This window comes from Sitophilus oryzae, unplaced genomic scaffold (genome assembly GCF_002938485.1).
Source record: "Sitophilus oryzae breed Bouriz unplaced genomic scaffold, Soryzae_2.0 scaffold_1436_pilon_pilon, whole genome shotgun sequence".
In the NCBI taxonomy this organism is placed as follows: Eukaryota; Metazoa; Arthropoda; class Insecta; order Coleoptera; family Curculionidae; genus Sitophilus; species Sitophilus oryzae.
Window position 1 is genome coordinate 5,029,939 of NW_022146100.1, and position 19,868 is coordinate 5,049,806.

General features: G+C 31.7%; 1 protein-coding gene across 3 annotated transcripts in view; it reads right to left on the reverse strand.

Annotated features, from left to right (window-relative positions):
- The window catches only part of LOC115876512 (mucin-6-like), a 104,208-nt gene that overhangs the window by 58,982 nt on the left and 25,358 nt on the right, over positions 1–19,868 (reverse strand). Inside the window, exon 1 of one of the 3 annotated variants that reach the window (XM_030892316.1) lies at positions 11,865–12,065. The exons of the other annotated variants lie outside the window; for them this stretch is intronic. The gene's annotated coding sequence lies outside the window, so the exon portion shown is untranslated. Of the gene's footprint in view, positions 1–11,864; positions 12,066–19,868 lie in introns of those variants that run through there. 3 annotated transcript variants of the gene reach the window in all.

The window sequence follows — 19,868 nt, forward strand, 5'->3', positions numbered from 1 at the left end:
AACAGAAACTGTTTTATCATAAATTTGTTTAACAGAATTATGATTAATTTAAAAAGATAAAATGTATTGATTATTTCCATTCCAAATATCTCGACAACGGTTGTCCATAGCGAGTTTTACCATTTTTAGGTATAAACGAAAAGTTATTATTTTTCAAAACACTAAATACTTGTAGATCACACCCCCTACAAAACTAACATCAAAATCTAATTTCTTATATCGGGAAACACCCAGACATCAATTTTCATTCAAATATCGACGTTAGTTCAAAAATTTGTTGAAAAAAAAACGAAATAAAAATGAATCCTCTACACTGTATCTCTGAAACCAATCATTTAAGACATAAATATATACGAACGTTTTTATTTATTTTTATCTGCAAAATATATGACCGCACACGACACAGACAATGTGGTCGCACATACTTAAAATTATTATCGATTTTCACTCCCCAACCGCCTTTAACGCTGTTTTTTTTCGATCTTATGGAATAATGTGTTTATTAAAAATTTACATCCTACAGCGTCCATATTATCGATCTCTTTCTTTATTATCACATAGGTGTCAAAGCGATTTAGAAACGAAACTTTTAAACTAACAAAAGACATATTACGTTAGGGTAGCGTTATTTATTCAGATATAGAAAGGAAGAAGGCGCTAAACGATAAATCTTCACTTTCTTTCTCACGACATCGTATCGGTGAAATAATAGCCATTTTATTTATCTAGAGACGTTTCCTATAAACCGTATTTTTTCTTCACACAGTCTGTCATTATTGAAACATTTTTATTTGGCTAAAATAATTAGGTATGGGTGAATGTTGAAAATATTTCGAATTTATTACACATTTAATTTGTTAATAATTAAAACTTTTTTAGCGCGTTTCTACCACTGGTTGTCACAACAATGAGACACAGGTACCTATGTACAACTTTGAAAAACCCCTGTAACCACTGTAGTACTGCGCAATAAACTGGATTGGAAGAGAGAAACGTTTGCTCAGCAGGTAAAAAACCATACCATAACGTGGTATACTGATGCTTCCAAAACCAGGAAAAGGGATAGGAGTATTTGGGCCAAAAATTAAATACTCCGAACCAATGGCTCCCTACCCCAGCATCCTTCAGGCAGAAATGTACGCTATCGAAAGATGTGTACAATTTAGCTTAGATAAAAGAACTATCGAAAACAAGAAAGCCATCTCATCCGATAGTCAAGCAGCACTAAAAGTGATCAACTCAGAAACCATCAATTCGAAGTTGGCCAAAGAATGCCTAGAGAAACTGAACAAATTAGGCCTAGCTGAACAAATTAGGCAAATAAAATAAAGCCCTCCTACTCTAGGTGCCCGCTCTACCAAGGGATAGGCAAAAAGCAAACCATCTAACTAGAAAAGGAGCGAACACTCCACTAACTGGACCAGAATCGTTCTGCTTTTCAAGTGGAAACCAACTTAAAGCGGAACTCAAGAACCTGGAAGACTCCATCCGTAACCTGGAACGGGAATCCTCCAACGGTCTAAGACACTGGAAAAACGTTCTCAGAACTTACGACCGAGTAAAATAAAATATTTTCCATTTAAGTAAGAACAATTTTCGGATTGTCACGGGTTTCTAACAGGACACTGTCTCAACACCTCAGTAGATTGTAGCTGAGAAACAACGGCGAATGCAGATTCTGTGGGGAAAATGGGGATACACCAGAACACCTCATCACTGAGTGCGCCTAGACGCCTACTATTCGTGCCATAAACTTTGGTACGGCTGATGTCGGAGATGAAGAGCTCTGTGGAGCCGTCTGAGATACTGGCTTTTGTCAAAGCCGAGTAAAATGCTTTTTTAACTAAAACTGTTTTGCTCTATCATCCAGCCTAAATGGAATAACTAAATAATAAACATTAAAAGATTTAATAATAATTAGAGAATTAAAAATACTAATGGCCCACAGGCCATCAAATAAATATTATTAATGGCATAATTATGAAAGAACCTTATTAGAGAACCTTAGATTATGAGTAGAAAAATTAGTGTAATGAGTGTTACATTCTATGTTATCTGTGGTATTATATAAATAACTATCTACATTATACAGGATTTTAAAGAATATTTAGTGAAATACCTACAGATTTACTTATTGGGGGTAGTAAAAAAGTTAAAATGTGGGAGTTTATTTTAATGTGCCAAAATAAACAAAAGAGGATCAGAAAGTTAAGAAAAAAATTTCACTTCGTTTTTTAATGAAACACTCTATATTTTAAGTTCCTTTGAAATACCTATTTTCCGATTTTAAACATATAATCTCGCATAGAATATAGAATTAACCATTGACCCAATGTGAGTTCATATTAAATAATGATCCTCAAATGAGAAAATAAAGTGAGTATTCGTGCCTTTTATTCCCAAATTTGGGGATTTATTTATAGTATACCTATTGTTTGCTTATATTTGCGTGAACTGTTTTTGAATTATTTTGGTTTAACCAATGTTATTTAAAAATGTATTTCAATAAAATTCAATTCAATTTTTCAGTATTTGAACAAGAGTTTAAAAGATATTTAAGGCCATAAAAAATATACATTCTTCTTAATTTTCTGATCGTATTTTGTTTATTTTTTGGGATTTCTGGCGGTTTAGATAAAACTTTCTACCATCTTACAACTACTACATTTATTTATTTTACTACACTTAATGGGCATATGTCCGAAAACTCTGTACCTACAACATTTAATTTTGTGCCACTTTTAACAGGCTATAACTCAAGTTGAATATAGTAACCTTGGCTATAACTATTGTATTTTCGGAGACAAAACATTCATTAAAAAATTACTATATAACTTTATTAGAGAAATTTGATTTTGATGTCAATATGACTCCTAGGGGACGCCACCTACATGTGCTTTAACTGTTTTGAAGTGTAATAACTTTTCGTCCGTACCTGTATAAAACTACTGAGTGGAAAAAATATACTTTTTCGTTTTTTTACGTAAAAATGTCTTTTGGTAAAAATTGCTACGAGCAACCGTTAAAAAGCAACCGTTCTCAACATATTCGGAATGGAAGTAGTCATTACATGTCATTATTAACAAAAAAAAATATTATGTTGAGTAGATAGTTATTTGTCTGCAATTATTATAAATTTGGGCACTTATATTTTTAAACGAGTCATAAAAAATTATGAAAAAATGATGATAAAACAGTTTCTGTTGAACTTTTGACATAAAATAATTTCAAATTTATGATTGCAGTCTAATAACTATATTTAGTCAACATGTTTAATTTATGTCAATGATGACCGGTATTGATAATTTCGATTACAAATATCTCGGGAACCATTACAGGTAGAGATTTTACCAAGAGATCTTTTTTACACAAAAAAAGTAGTAAATGTATATTTTTTTACTTAGTAGTTTTATACAGGTACGGGCGAAAAATTATTACTCTTCAAACCAGTCAAAAAATATGTAGGTATCGCCCTCTACAAGTAGGAATCATATTGATATCAAAATATAATTTCTCATATCAAAAAACTCCCATCCAAATATTGACGTTACTTCAGAAATTATTTGGTAAAAATCGAAATAGAAATGAAATTTCTACACCCTGTATCTTCGAAACTAAGCATTTTAGGATATGCATTTATACGAACATTTTTACTTATTTTTATCTGCAGAATATGCCGCCGAAGTTTCCGGAATACAGTTCGGACCACCCTGTATAATCAGAAAGAAAAGTGCTATCTAATTCAGTTTTTGAATGTCATCTGCCGAAATTACCTCGTTGAAGAGACTGTAGATGTAATGATCACTCGCAAAAATATTTTATTTCTTACTTTAGCTCCATTGTTTTACTGTATAGTTAATTTGTCGCAAAACTTTATATTTTATGTCTTTATTGGTCGCTATAGGTATTCCTCTTCGTGTCGTGTGATTTCCAAGTACTTTTACTTAAGATCAGAGGTCAAGGATGGATAAGTTTCGTTTTCTACCATATTTATCGTTAAAATGCATTAAGGCAATGACTTTTCTCCTTGAGCGGAAAATATCTGAAATTTAAACTAAATAAATTCAATTTGTATATTTCTAGATTTTTTTCTAAAGTATATTTTTAAAACACCTTATAATATAATTTTTAAATTTATTACTGATTTGTTTTTGTAATATTTTTACATGTGGTTTTGGCATATTCCAATACCCTAAGATCCCGTTTAGAACTGCTTATTTCATGAGTATAAACCAGCGGCGTGCGGTCCATGGAAGCGGGGGAAGCACCGCTTTCCTAAACTTTTTAAAGATAGAAAAAAATAAATAGTTAAACGTTAATAATACTGTTATTTTATAACAAAAGATTAATTTAATTTGTTAAAATTATTTATTTGAAACCTTACATAAACGTCGTAAATTTAGTTAGCCTTTTACTGCATGGATGCGCGTCTGGAAATCGCCGCCGGTCGCCTATCTCTCCTTCATGTGTTATTGACCTCGACCGCAAACGACAAATTTAAGCCGGAAAATCGCGCACAGTTGCTAGCCACGGCAGCGATCTTTCGGCCGCCTTCCTCGACTTTTAATTTATCGGGACGGGTTCGCTTGCGATTTTATAGGTAATATTGTATTTTTTCGGATTTAACTTTAAGTGTCTACTGTTTCATTTGTAATGGAGGGTCAAGAAGAGGGTTCATTTGTAATGGAGGGTCTTCTGCTTCTGCTAGTGTGGACAATAATTTAGACTGTGTTTGTATTGTATGTGTGTTATTAAAAAAGGGATTTTCTAGTTGGAACTTCCAAGAAAAAAGTGACATTATTAGACCAACGGTTCCTATCAATTTAGAGACCAGAGTGAAGGAGTCGGTAAAAAAAATCTCTAGACAGTTTCATGGTAAGTTTTTTAAGAAAATGTAAAAGTAATGCCTCGAAATAGGGTTTTTTACCGATTTGCTTCCCCGCCTATAATTGTCACCGCACGCCGCTGGTATAAATATTTTTAAGAAAGTAAGAAAGACCAATCGCATACCGTTGACATAACTTTTTGGTAAATTCTACACATTTGAGCGAGGTTTCAAAAATGCTATTCTCTCGGCCTCTATTTTTTATTTTGAAAGTTGGGAACCCTAACTAAACTAGTACCTATTTTTCTTATGAAATGTTATGTTGATATAAAACGTTCTACTTAAATAAAGTACGTTGTTCTATCTACTATTAAAATCCTGCTACGTAAAATAGATTATCCTGTATAGTAATAAAATATTACTTTACGAATGACTTGCAAAATTATCCAAAATATCGGCAATTGCGGAATTACAAAACGCATGATTACCCATACGTAGATATTCTCTGTAAATGTTAAAACTATTCGCATAAAATAAAAGAATATTAACAAGATTAATTACAAACCAAATGATTTGTAAATTTTAAAATATAAAAAAATATCTAAAGATATTTCATACCAATTTATTGATTATATCGACCTTTCAATGTTGCATGTTACACTAATGCAAGATTTTTATTTTTTAAAAACTGATTGATTAATGGAATTGATAAATTGCTTTTGTCTATAAAATAACGTTGATCTAGCCAATTATAGGTTATTCTTGTTATTGTTATTAATAGTTTAATTTATTATAAGGTTGTCATTATTCTTTTTATTCTAATTAATATACTGAGAAAAAATATTTGATCTAAATAATAGTAGGTTTATTAAAATATAAGGTGAAATTAAGATCCATAAAACACGTGTGTATTTTTGTATTTTATTATTATTAGAACTATTTTAAGTGCTTTAAAAGACTAGGGCTTCCAGACCCGGATCCCGGTGTATGTTTATTCCCGAAATCCCGGGATCCCGACAATCTCGAAAAAATTAAAAGCTCAATTTGAAATGTTTACTGACTTTTTATATGACTTTCTAATTTTCACTTTATTCTTTCCAAGATCATATTTTATTTATACTAAGTAGAACGTCAATATCTAAAAGTTATATTTCCGTGTTTGCTGTATTTTTTTTTTCAACAATAAATAATTGTATTTTTTTTACTTATTTTTTTTACTTATTTAATGTTACTTTGTTTTTTCTATTTTAATAAAGCTCTTTTCTCGTTTTCTTTTTGATATATGTTGGATTTTTATTAAGTATTTCTTTAGATTGCATTTCTCATTCCGAGAGTCAATTCTAGGATCCCGAGATTCGGGATTATAGGTTCTTATCCCGGGATTTCAAAATGGAATCCCGATCACGAAAATTAGAAACGCTACTAGTTACCGAAAACTTTACGTTATTTTTTTATTGGTAAACTTTGAAATAATAGTAGTACTCTTTTATTAGTTTAATAGTAGTATTCTTTCGTTCTGAACGAATTGAAAATTTTCACTTAAACTGATAATTATTAACTTTACGTTGTATCGTTGATTGAAAGAACCTTCAATCAACGGTTGTATTCTTTCGTTTACAATCAGTAGCTCACCTTTCCAACTGAAGTGATTATCTTTTCGTTTCCCCTTTCTCCTGCTAGAGCACAATTTTTTCTTTCATTAAACTTCCATTAAATGAACTGAAAATTTTTCAGTTCGGTGTTCTAACCTTAAAAATTATTCTGTCAATGTTAAATCATTTTTTTATTATTTTTTTCAGGAATTTCTCAGAAAAGCTTCCAAAATATTTATTGCATTATTAATATTGAAATAAATTTTAAACAGAACAATCGGTAAACTATAGCAGTAAATCAATATAGAATGTTTAGGAGGGGAGTTCGAATGTATATAATTAATCCCTATAAAATATAATTAATCTCAACAGTGGGTGTAAACAAAAAAATAAAGAACTGATCGTGTTCTTTCATTCATTAAACAAGCGAATAAACTGATGTGAATTAAAAAATTACTTTCACTAAAATCACATTACTTCCTACGATTGCAATCAGAACAAAAGAATACTACTACACGGAAAAAATCGAGCAGAAAATTCTGTTACAAAATTGTAGCAGGGTAAATGATATCAACTGATATAAATGTATCTGTTGTTACGTGGTTTAAACAAAAATTCAGGTTTTGTGTGTTAGAGTCATTGAGTCTTATATATTATTTGTAAACAAGCTCTTACAACAATCATTGCAAAACTAAATTGAAACGTTGTAGTCAAAACTATATACTATAAAAAAATTGTAAAATTTGCTTATTATTGGCGTATAGTAATTGAAACCATTGTCGGTCAGGTTGTGACAATGAGTATAAAGTCATCATTAGAGAAGAGAGAAAATATGGTGGACGTGAATATGTGTGGAATTTGTATAATTAACCGAGTCTAATGAGGTGCGCCACCCTGTATATAATTCTACAGTCAAATACATCTCTCAGATAGATATTTGATTTATAAATATTTGTCGAAATCGAACACACGTATCGACCAGATTTCGACACTAAATACTAACTGTTCTATTTTTCGCGAGATATGCAACTAAGATTTTTAGAAAGGATCTTATTTTGCAACTGGCCTATAACTAAAATTTTTATTACTTTATAGAAAAATAAACATACAGCTTCTTCTCATTACGAAAGTCGGCACGTTTATCTTGGTTTTGAGCATTCTTATTTGTCTAAAAAGGTGTTGATATTAATCTGGTAATGTAATATAATGTGGGAAGAAAAATTATTTTGCAGTATACACAAGGTTGTTTCGTTTTAATTTTTAATGTTTGACGTAGCTTAAAGAAGTTATTTAGTTAGTTAGTAATGCTAAATTAAAGAAATGTAATATATTTTATAGACAAAAATTAGACTTAAGTTTTTTGAATGGTATACCTATAACCTAGTCAATCATTTTTGTAAAACTCATTGAATAAGCTCAATAGTCTATAAAACTCATTGAGGTTTAATATGGTGGACTTAAATTCAGGTTTATCAGTTGCGTTCTAATTTTATTTAAAACGTGTTAAACTTCATAACACCTAAAACAAATTCAGAAAAATAATTTTAAAAGAGAGACTCTTTTATTTGCTTTCTGAAAAATGTATCCGAATATTTTAATTTATATTTATGTAAGGTGCCCGGTGGCGTAGAGGCATGGCGTAGAGGTACCAGCTCTCGTCTACCAATCCAAAGGTTGTGTGTTCGAATTTCGAATCCTACAGCCGGCATTTCATCAGCCGACTATTTTTTTCATCATTTCATCAGCCGACTATTTCAGCCTAGGTCGACTCAGCCTTAAATGAGTACTTCATAATCCTAAGGTAATAATAGGCGGTTGCAGCGTAGTGCCATTTTTAACTCTATGGTAGTGCCACATTACCTTCCTTGTATACCGAACGGCTCTAGCATGGCAAGCTGTACCTTGCTGCGAGTAGCAAGGTAGGCGTTAACCTATATACGGGAGCTATTATTATTAAAAATTTATCCATAAATAAAAGTACGCAAAATATAATAATAAAAAAAGAATAAATCAAAACTAATTATAAATCAAATAGTGTATGAAAGTAAATCTATACTAATATATAAAATCCTTAAGTGACTGACATACTGATTAATCACGATCCTGCTCAAACCACTCAATGTAAGAAGCTCAATTTTGGCATACAGGTTGATTCTAGGGTGTAGAGGTTCGATAAGAAGGAATTTTTCGAAATTCCAGTTCCAAGAGGGTGAAAACGCCCCTCAAATATTACAATATTTGTTATTTAAAAAACGGTTGGTCTTTCGGGAAAACGCTTGGACAAGCATAATTTATTTGGTTTTTTTACATATTTTGAATTTTTTTAAAAAATCATACAGGGTGTTCCAAAAAGTTGGGTAATTTCTTAATCACGATTCTGCTTAAACTGCTTGACGTAAAAAGCTTATTTTTGGCAAACGGATTTTTCGAAAGTCAAATTCCAACGAGATAAAACTACCCCTCCAATATTACCAAGTTGTATAATAATATCGCCATATTGTTTTTTCTCATGCTAACATAAATATGAGAAAATTTTATCCAGTTTGTATATTAATGGAAATTCTTGCTTTGCTTTATCATCACCATTACAAATGATTAATTCGACGCGAACAAAGTCGCTGGTACACGCTAGTTATATATAAACTAAAATCTAATGTACAGGGTGGGTCAAATTCGACGCTTTTAAATGGAAACACCCTTTTCTATAGGAGATAGACGAAAACTAATATCGGTGTCTGGAGCTCAATTTTCATCAAAAACATGATGGTGAAAACCCCACATCAATATCTGTTACCGTTTCGGAGTTAAGGTTTTTCAAAAATGTGCATTTTAACAAATCGCTGTAACTTTTTTGCTATGGAAAATTTTGTATTTCTATGAAAACATTTCCAAAGCATCTTTTTACGTAGAATTTAATGGTTTAAGTATAATTTTTTTTAAATTAATAATTGAAAAGTTATCAACAGAAAAATTGATTTTTTATTTGGGACACCCTCTATATTTTTAATTAACTGAAAAGAATTTAAAATTACCTTTCCAAAAATATAGCACACTTGATATTTTGTTATAATCCCCTTCGAAATACAGAATTTTTAAAAGTTCGCCACTTTTAACTAGTAGGCTTTGGACCCCCTATTGATGATAATATGCCCTTAATGGAATTCGAAAACATATTTTTCCAGCAAGACGACGCACCGCCTCCGAACGCTGAAGTTATAAGCAAATTTTTGCAGCCAAATTCAAGAATAATTGAATAGCTATCCAAGATCCCAGCCGTTGGCCGTCGAGGCCGTCTGACTTAGTGCCCATGGATCTAATCCTATGGATATATTTGCGGAAGAATAAAGGTTCCTTATTCTTCCGTATAATCTAGACAAGAATTAGAAATACTCAGCAGTTATGACAGGGTATCTTTCACCCCTACTGAGTTAGTGAATTCCGCGAGAAATGTTCAAAAATTGCCCCGTCTGTCCATAACAGAAGACGGTCGATATGTCGAACACCTGTAGCAAAATTTAATGTCTTGGTTTGCTATTTATTTTTATTGTTATTAGATATAGTTTAATGTGATGTTGGTTAAATATATTTGAAATTGTTATAAAATTCTGCATCTCTCATAGCAAATATTATTTTCGTTTTAATTGATGCTCACTGCTAGAATTTTTTTGCATTACAGCCGAGCCGGTGCCGTTCAAAGCCTACTTATTTAAAGCGGGCGAATTTTTATATACTCTATATCTCCAAGAGGAATTGAGCAAAATATCAAGTGTGTTATATTTTTAGAAAGGTAATTTTAAATTCTTTTCAATAAATTAAAAATATACAGGGTGTCCCATATAAAAAATCAAATTTTCTGTTGATAATTCTTAAATTATCAATTTTAAAAAAATTATACTTAAATCATTAGATTCTACGTAAAAAGGTGCTTTGGAAATGTTTTCATAAAAATACAAAATTTTCCATAGCAAAAAAGTTACAGCGATTTGTTAAAAATGCATATTTTTGAAAAACACCCCGTAACTCCGAAACGGTAACAGATATCGATATGCGGTTTTCACCATCATATTTTTGACAAAAATTGAGCCTCAGACACCGATATTAGTTTTTGTCTATCTCCTATAGAAAAGGGTGTTTCCATTTAAAAGCGTCGAATTTGACTCACCCTGTACCTAATATGGAGATGTCATTATCAAGATTCGCCATAAAACTTTTTGACCACATTGTACTTTATTTCGTTAATGTTTTTAATTATACACATATGGATACCGAATTATTTTTTCTCTATTATAATATTTGAAAGTTCAAGTGAAGCAATAATCCTAAGTAAAAACAGTTTGCCTTAAATTAAGAGGGAATTTAAGAGGAAATTGCGTAACGTAAATTCAATAAAGATTGCTGGTTGGTAAATAAACAAACGGTCTTACCGTTTTGTAATTAATTATTCTTTTGTAATATACGACGGTTATTCAATGAATGACATTTTAGAGTTTCATAAAAATCTTTATTGGTTTATCATTCGAGGAAATATCTTAATAAAAATCTAATGATAATAGTTATTATTTCCAACGCACACATATTTTTTTGAGTAAAATATTCTTGCTAAATGCACGCATTTCTAGCATTACATTGAAATAACTTCAAGGAATATTATTGGCGTCACCTATAAGGCTAATAATATCCCCTTGACGCATACGCATTTCTTATTAGAAAATGATAAAACGATGCAATCTAAATACATGCCCATTCGATTTTTCTTCTCTTCAATTAATATCTACGTGCAACAAAATACTAAACGCAAACGAGAAATATCAATCTACCACTTCTGCGTGGTTCTTAGAAGGAGGTTGGAGGTTAAGTTTTGTTGTTCTTCTGTAATAGTGCGAGTTTTAAATTATCTTTAATGTCCGTTCCGTTTATTGTAACCAAATATTTTCGAATACCGTTGTAGTATTGACGAGGCATATTCCCCAAAATATTTGAATTCCAAAAAAAAGAGAATAGTAAGGGCATTAATTAAGGCCATTATTCATATCGTATTAGTATTTTTGATTAATTTTAAATATCGAATATCTAACGTTGGGTAACAGATTTTGACGGACTTATCGTATATCATAATGCTTGTTAACATTTTTTCAATATACATCGGAGAAAAAAAGAAATGACTGGTACAGCTGCCAAAAGATCATTTAGTCCTCCACAAGACGAGACAGAAATATAATTACTAATGAGCAAGAAATAATTGAAAGATGGACGGAATACATAAAATAACTCTTCGTTGATGGAGAATACCAAAATGAAGACGAAATAACCGTTGACTGAGGCAGGGCTGCTATATTCTCATTACTGAAGAGTCAGGACAATGTTGCTAATTACTTAATTAGCAACTATTACGACTTCGACAACACCTAAAATAAAACTTTTACGAAAAAAAAGTTTATAATATATACCTATTTACTTTATTCTCTGGTACTTCTCTGTAGTTGCATATGGTAATAATATTATTCTTTTTAGAGTACTATCTTCTAATGAAGGTTGGCAACAATCGCGGCGAAACACTGTCTGTCCTGTGCAGTTCGAAATAGTTCGTGTGAGTTCAGTCCAGTCCAGTCTCGTAAGTTTTTCAACCAAGAGTGCTTGCGTCTCCCAAGTCCTCTTCGGCCTTCTACCTTTCCTTCTTCTACTTCAGAAGCTTTGCTCTGCTATTACGCATGACATGGCCCAGGTATGCTGTCTTTCGTTTTTTTATATTTGCTTTAATATATATATTTGCTTTAATATATATATATATATATATATAGCTTTACTATATATTTTTTTTAATTCCCTTTCCTTGTTAAGCCTCCCAAGAACCTCTTCATTGCGTACATGATCTGTCCAGGGTATTTCCACCAGGTCTTCTATCGATCTACATTTCAAAAGCTTCCAACCGTCTCATGGTGTTCATTTTAATTGTCCATGTCTCACAGCCGTATAAGAGGATTGAGTATACATAACAATGGACAAAACGCAGACGTATGTTGATATTGAGTGATCGGTTACATCATAGGTTTCTCATTTTATTAAACATTCATCTAGCCTGTTCTATACGCGATGTAACTTGAACTTATTTGCCGTGTCTACGGATTGTCCGTATGTTGGGTGGTGGAATATTTCTCCTACTAACGACCATTATCTTAGTTTTTGCCGTGTTTATTTTAAGGCCCAATGGATCTCCTTCCCGAACTATGTCGTCTAGAAGTTCTTGAAGAGCCTCAGGGTTGTCAGCGATAATCGCGGTGTCGCTGTCGTCTGCATACCTAAGGTTGTTAATTGGGACGCCATTTATTTTTATGCCAATGCCTTTATCTTGTAGGGCCTTATCGAATATATATCCCGAGTATATATTAAACAATAAGGGAGACAGTACACATCCCTGACAAACTCCACGTTGTACTGGTATTTCGTCTGTTTCGTCTTGCCCTAACCTTATGTATGCTGTCTGATTCCAATATAGTGTTTTTAAGAATTGGATAACATTTTTGTCTAGACCTCTTTCCTGCAAGATGTTAAACAGCACTGTGTGTTCTACTTTATCAAAGGTTTTTGTAGTCGATGAAACAAATGTATACGTCTTTTTGCTGGTCTCTACATTTCTGTAAGAGAACAGACAGGCCAAACATTGCTTCCCATTGGTCCCCATTTCTTCTCGAAAGCCAAATTGGCCATCATCTAAATCAATTTCACATTTTTTGAATGTTCTGTGTTGAATTATTTTAAGAAGTATTTTTAAAACATGGCTCATTAGGCGTATTAATCTGAAGTGTTCGCATCTTTTTGCGGTGTTATTTTTTGGGATAGGCACAAAAATTGACTTCAGGCAATCTTGTGGGATCTCACTGCTTTTGTAGATTTGGTTTATCAGTCTAGTTAGCATAGGGATGTTTTCTTCATTTATCAATTTGAGCATCTCAACATGTACTTCATCCGGGCCGCAGGCTTTTCCTACTTTACTATTTTTTATAGCTCTCTCTACTTTTAAGTTAAGATATCAGGTGCCTCTTCAAATCCATTTTTGATGTTGAAAACTCTAGGGATTTGCGGTGCGTACAGTTCTCTTACATATTGTTCCCAGTGCTTGCAAACTTGATTTGCTTCCATTATAGGTTGATTGTTATTAATAATATTATAGATTGTTAAAAAATTCTTTATGGCAGGATAGTGAAAAAACGGGAACTGTGGGACAATTTACTTAAAAAACCGTACTGTCCCCCTTAAGGCAACCCTAGACGTGGTAATAGGCCCGAAATACTTATTGAAGAGGTTAAATATGACCGAAGAAAACAAAGAATGGAAAAATACCAAGACCGGCCTGCTTACCAATTGAATTTCTAAAACTTCTGGAAGATGAACAAATACAAACAAAATTCTTAAACTCCGTATATAGTACAAGAACCGTACCACCCGAATGGATGAGTACAACATTTGTACCCCAATTCTCAAAAAGCAAACACCTGTAAATGCCAAGCGTAAATGCGTGGGTCGGACTGGCCATATCGTCGGGGTGGCGTTTGTCAGCCGGGCACCCTGGCTTAGGAACTCAACAGTTCTACATTAGTTAATTTATTCCTAGACACAACGGAAACAGAAAAAAGTGACAGTAATATTTTGAGGATATCCCTGAAACATTTTTTTTTTGAATAACAACATTGCCCAAGTCATAATGAAAGTCGTGGTATTCAGTGGTGTGGCGTTTTTTAGTTTAATCTATTGCTCCATCAAGAAATTTAAATTCATAATGAAAGTCGTGGTATTCAGTGTTGTGGCGTTTTTTAGTTTAATCTATTGCTCCATCAAGAAATTTAAATTTAGTTATAAATTAATTATAATTAAATATATATTGAGATATTCTCTTCATATTTATACGTTAGGTCCATGACCAGTTCCTTTATAGTTCGGCTTGGCAATCTTGTCTTTTCAAGTCATTCATTATTTTTATATATTAACATATAATATGGATCATGAGATTCACTTCCATATTAATAGAGAAACGGAACGTGTGTTACTTATTTGCATTGGCGTTTACATTTTGGTTGGCATTGCGTTTCGGGTAATTCCCTGATTTCAAGAACTAAGGCGAAAAAATACCGCGAAAAAATACCGCAAAAAAATACACTGAAAAGAAATAATGAATGACATTTAATCTTATGTCACTAGAAGGAAAAAAAGAATTTTGAATATCTTCATTTGAACATCTTTTTTTTCTACTATACTGAATTCGCCCTTTGAGGTTGTACTGCATGTAGACAATATGTAGGATTTAAAAAATAAACATTGTGTAAATGAAATAAAAACCTATTGGCAAGTCATCACCCAAGTTATAATCATATTCACAAATATTCGCCCACAGAAAAGTGCCATAAAGCAGTTTCACATTACTGAATTTTGTAACTACAGTTAACGGTTTATTTTTTTGGCATCTTGAACTATTTACGATTTGCCTAAAATAATTTACAATAAGACGTGATCTCAGACACACTCTAAAACGCATGTTTGATAAACATTGAGGACTTGAGGATGTACCGTTAAAGAACGTTGAACAAACTATATCAGATTTAACAATAGTGTCAGTCAGAAGTTCTGACTCAGAACTACCGATTTTTTCCAAATGTTTCAGTTCTATAAGTACTTTTGAATATCAAGTGATTATACAGGGTGGTCCGAACTGTATTCCGGAAACTTCGGTAGCATATTCAGTAGATAAAAATAAGTAAAAAAGTTCGTATAAATGTATGTCCTAAAATACTTAGTTTCGGAGACACAGGGTGTAGAAGATTCATTTTTATTTCAATTTTTTTCTAAATAATTTGTGGAGTAAAGTCAATATTTAGACGAAAATTGATGTTTGGGTTTGGTTTGGTTGTAAGTTTTGTGACACGAGAAATTTGATTTTGATGTCCAAATGACTCCTATTTGTAGGTGGCGCCACCTACATGCGTTTTGATTGTTTTGAAGAGTAATAACTTTTCCTCCGTACCTGTATAAAACTATTGACTGAAAAATATACATTTCCATGACTTTTTACGTAAAAAATGTCTCTTGGTAAAAATCGCTACGAGCAACCGTTCTCAAGATATTTAGAATGGAAATAGTCAATACATGTCATTATTGACAAAAAATAAGCACGTTGAGTATAGTTACTTAACTGAAATAATACATTTTTATTTTGTTAAATTAATTAAATTAAACAGTTTCTGTTGAACTTTTGGCTCAAAAAGATTTCAAATTTATGATTTCAGTCTAATAACTATTTAGTCAACATGTTTAATCTCGTGTTTAATTTATGTCAATGATGACAGGTATTGATAATTTCAATTCCGAATATCTCGAAAACCATTACTCGTAGCGATTTTTACCAAGAGACCTTTTTTTAAGGAAAAAAGTTGTAAATGTAGATTTTTAACTCACTAGTTTTATACAGGTATGGACGAAAAGTTATTACTCCTCGAACCAGTTAAAACATATGTAGGTGGCGCCCTCTACAAGTAGGAGTCATATTGACATAAAAATCAAATGCATCATGTCAAAAAACTCCCAGGCTCCAATTTTCATCCAAATATTGACTTTACTTCATAAATTATTTGGAAAAAATCGAAATAAAAATGATACTTCTACACCCTGTATCTCCGAAAGTAAGCATTTTAGGACATATGTACATTTATACGAACTTTTTGACTTATTTTAATCTGCAGAATATGCTGCCGAAGTTTCCGGTATACAGTTCGGACCACCCTGTATATCAAAAAATATAAAAATTTATGTTTTATAAAAAAATCAAATAGAAGATGAATAGAAGGTATAGAATAAAAGTGCATTTTTTAAGTTGTCTATTTTACAAAATAGAGATTCGAAGTTCTATAGTTCTTTAACGTAATCTGATATTAATCTTTATTGTCTCACTGCACATATCAATGTTCCATTTTGCCTTTGCGTAGTCTCAATGACGGTTAGTACTACAAATTAACAAAGAGTACCAGTCTAGATTTTTATCGGGAGTGACGGACGTAACAACGAAAGTGCGCCAGCGTAAAATGTACCATATTTTACGATTGTATTTTACTTGGAGTTAGTTCAAAGTTCAGTACCGTTGTTATTCATGGTTTTCGTGTTGTTAGCCTCGAGTATTTATGGTAAACTCCAAATAGATTCTTATATAACTAATTGCAATAGTAGGACTCGAGAACTTGTAGAATGTAGAATGTATAGGAGGGAGGTTAATCAATGTGACCTTACAGATTTATTGTGTGTCCCCCGTTCTTGAGTTATAACTCAATATATATATATATATATATATATATATATATATATATATATATATATATATATATATATATATATATATATATATATATATATATATATATATATATATATATATATATATATATATATATATATATATATATATATATATATATATATATATATATATATATATATATATATATATATATATATATATATATATATATATATATATATATATATATATATATAACATACAGTCTCAGGGCTTTGACAAAAAGCCAGTATCTGAGACGGTTTTACAGAGTTTAGTTCTAACCTAACCTAACCATAACCGATATCAGTCGTACCAAACTTCATGGCACGAATGGTTGTCTTCTCGGTGCACTCGTAGGCAGGGTTCGGAGGTAGTTAATTAAGACGTAATTTACCTGATTAACTACGTGTAGTTTTTCTTCAAAAACTACGTCTTTTCCCGTTCATTAACTACATGAAAACTACGTTAATAAACTATGTATTGATATTATGAATAATTTTCCTTTGTATGAGGTGTAATAGAGATAATATGATGTAAATATTATATTTAAAGCCATATTTCTTCTGTTTTCTTAAATACATTATGTGTTTTTAAAGCTTCAACTTATTATAACCTCACCTCAAACCTTTGATATTTGAAAGTTACATACATAGGTTACATAAACTACACCCTCTACATAAATTACATTAACTACATGTAATGTAGTTTATGTAGTTTTTAAAAGCAACATTTAGTTTTCCGAACCCTGCTCGTAGGACCCTTACAAGAAATAATAGATATTTCTTAAATCAAGCAAAGCATTATAGAGGATAATGATTTCTGAGAAGATTATTTATTGATTAAATTAATTATTATGAATGATATTCGGGTTTATCAGTGACGTTCTAATTTTATTTAAAACGTATTAAAACTCAATAATTTGCAGGATTTGTTTTACGTTTTTAAATAAACGATAGTAGTTATTGTTTATTAAAATTGTTAAAATTTTAATAAAACTTTGTTAAAATTGTTATCTCTTAAAAATAAATAAATGACTCGCAAAAGTGAATATAATTAAATTGACGTATCCTAATATTTTTTGATAAGCAGTAAATAAATGCCGTTAATTCACAATAAAATTCAAAGTTGTTTGGCTATATAACATAACATAATATTATAATTACAAATAAAATGTTTAATTATTTTTTATGTTTTGTTATCTGGGAATGATCGCACGTTGCACTAAGTAGCTATTTAAGAAGCATCTATCAACCAATCTTTTAAGGATTTACCATAATCCCACTCTAATTCAAATCCTGACACACTCTTTCCAAATTTGTACATATTATATTAAATCGATTATAAATAAACATATAACACGGCAATAAAGAAATAACATAAAATAAGAAGTAAACCCCAATAAATCCGCACAAACTCAAATGTGTCAGGTAAAACCTTAAACGAAACTGAAGAAATGGCTTTTGACATGAATATAAAAATAGCATTACATTCATTTCTTAACCTTGAATTTGATGCATATCCGACGATACGATGATACGACCGATGATACGACATTAATTTTATTGGTTGCCTTAAAAAAAGACTTCGATTAGTTAGAAAATTACGTAGTTTTTAAATTTGTTGTATTTTCAGGCTATTTCATATATATTTCATTCCCATACCGATTTCGCTACGTTCACTACTACGCATCATATCTGTATTCAACATCTGTTCACTACTGCGCATCATAAATTCGCCCTGTATTTCAGGGAACTAAGGAGGCTAGGGCAAACATATGTGTAACAGTATTTAGTTGTGAAAAAAAAAACTAGAAATCCCATTAACAACACGAAAATGGGATATCCTGTACAGATATGAGTAGTGAACCGCAGTAGTCTACCGGCAGCCAGACGGCACGCACTTTGGTCAGAGAGCATAACCAAAGATATATTAAAGAACCAACTTTCTTAAAATTTTTGTTTTCCCGACATTACTATCTCTTGTACTATGATACAAAAAAACAAGGTATGATATTGCGCAGGTTGGTCACTACGTCACAGGTGATAAACGGTACCATTGGTCGGCAAGCTCAGCGCGCCAATTTAAAATTGTCTAACTCGATGATTTGACATAACTTTTGGTGTTGTCCTAATTCTTCCCTATTTTAGTTTTTTTATTAGTGGCAATTGAACAATATGGATATTTTTTTGTATGGCATATGACGTCACAGGTGATATGCGCGAACTGAACAGAATTGAAGCCGCTATCGATCATACCTTGTTTTCTTTGTACTATGCTCTTGTACTATTATATTTTTTTAAGGTTAGATTAAATTTGTCAAAAAAAGTGTCAAAACGTCCTTATAATGGCCTACACACGCAACGATTTATCGTACTGCGCGTTGAACTAGAGATCGTAAAGAAAATCGTACGGCTTGCAGTACAGCCATTTTTTGTACACACGATGCAACACATTGTACTGCCGCAGTTCAGATTATTCACTTTTCGTCGAGAAGGGCTATCGTTATGTCAAGAATTTCAAAGAAGAAAGCTGCCGTGCTTGTAGATAGATACCGGTATTGCTGACAGTGGTGAAGCTATGGGGGGTGTTGGGGGGGGGGGGGGGGGATGCTCCCCCCCATTAAATAGAAATTAGTCATGACAACGCGACGTTTAAATCCCAAATTAAAAATATTAAGGATGGTACGATTTTATTTTAATTTTAGAGTTGTCATAACAATAATTATTTATGCATGTTATAATGTTCGATAATGAAAAATTTAAGTTTTAAATTAATAAAACAATTTTTTTTAAACTAGGGTTTTTATTCCTATCACGATATATTATTACATGTATTATGGACTCTAAAAAAAAGTAGGAAGTTGGGAAAATTGCTTGTCCTCCCCCCCCACCCAAAAAAGTTCTAGCGTCACCACTGATTGCTGATAGATGAAGATGATGAACAAAAAAAAAAGCAAAAACCGAAAATGGTGTAAAAAGTGGTTTCCCATCCCATAGGCATCTATTTTCTCTATATAAATTAATAAAGTCTTCCCAGAACGGTCTTATTTTTTAAATCCATAATATTGATTAAACCAAAAATAAATAAAAATTATATCGTAACTGCGCGCTGCGGCAGGGAATACACTCCACAC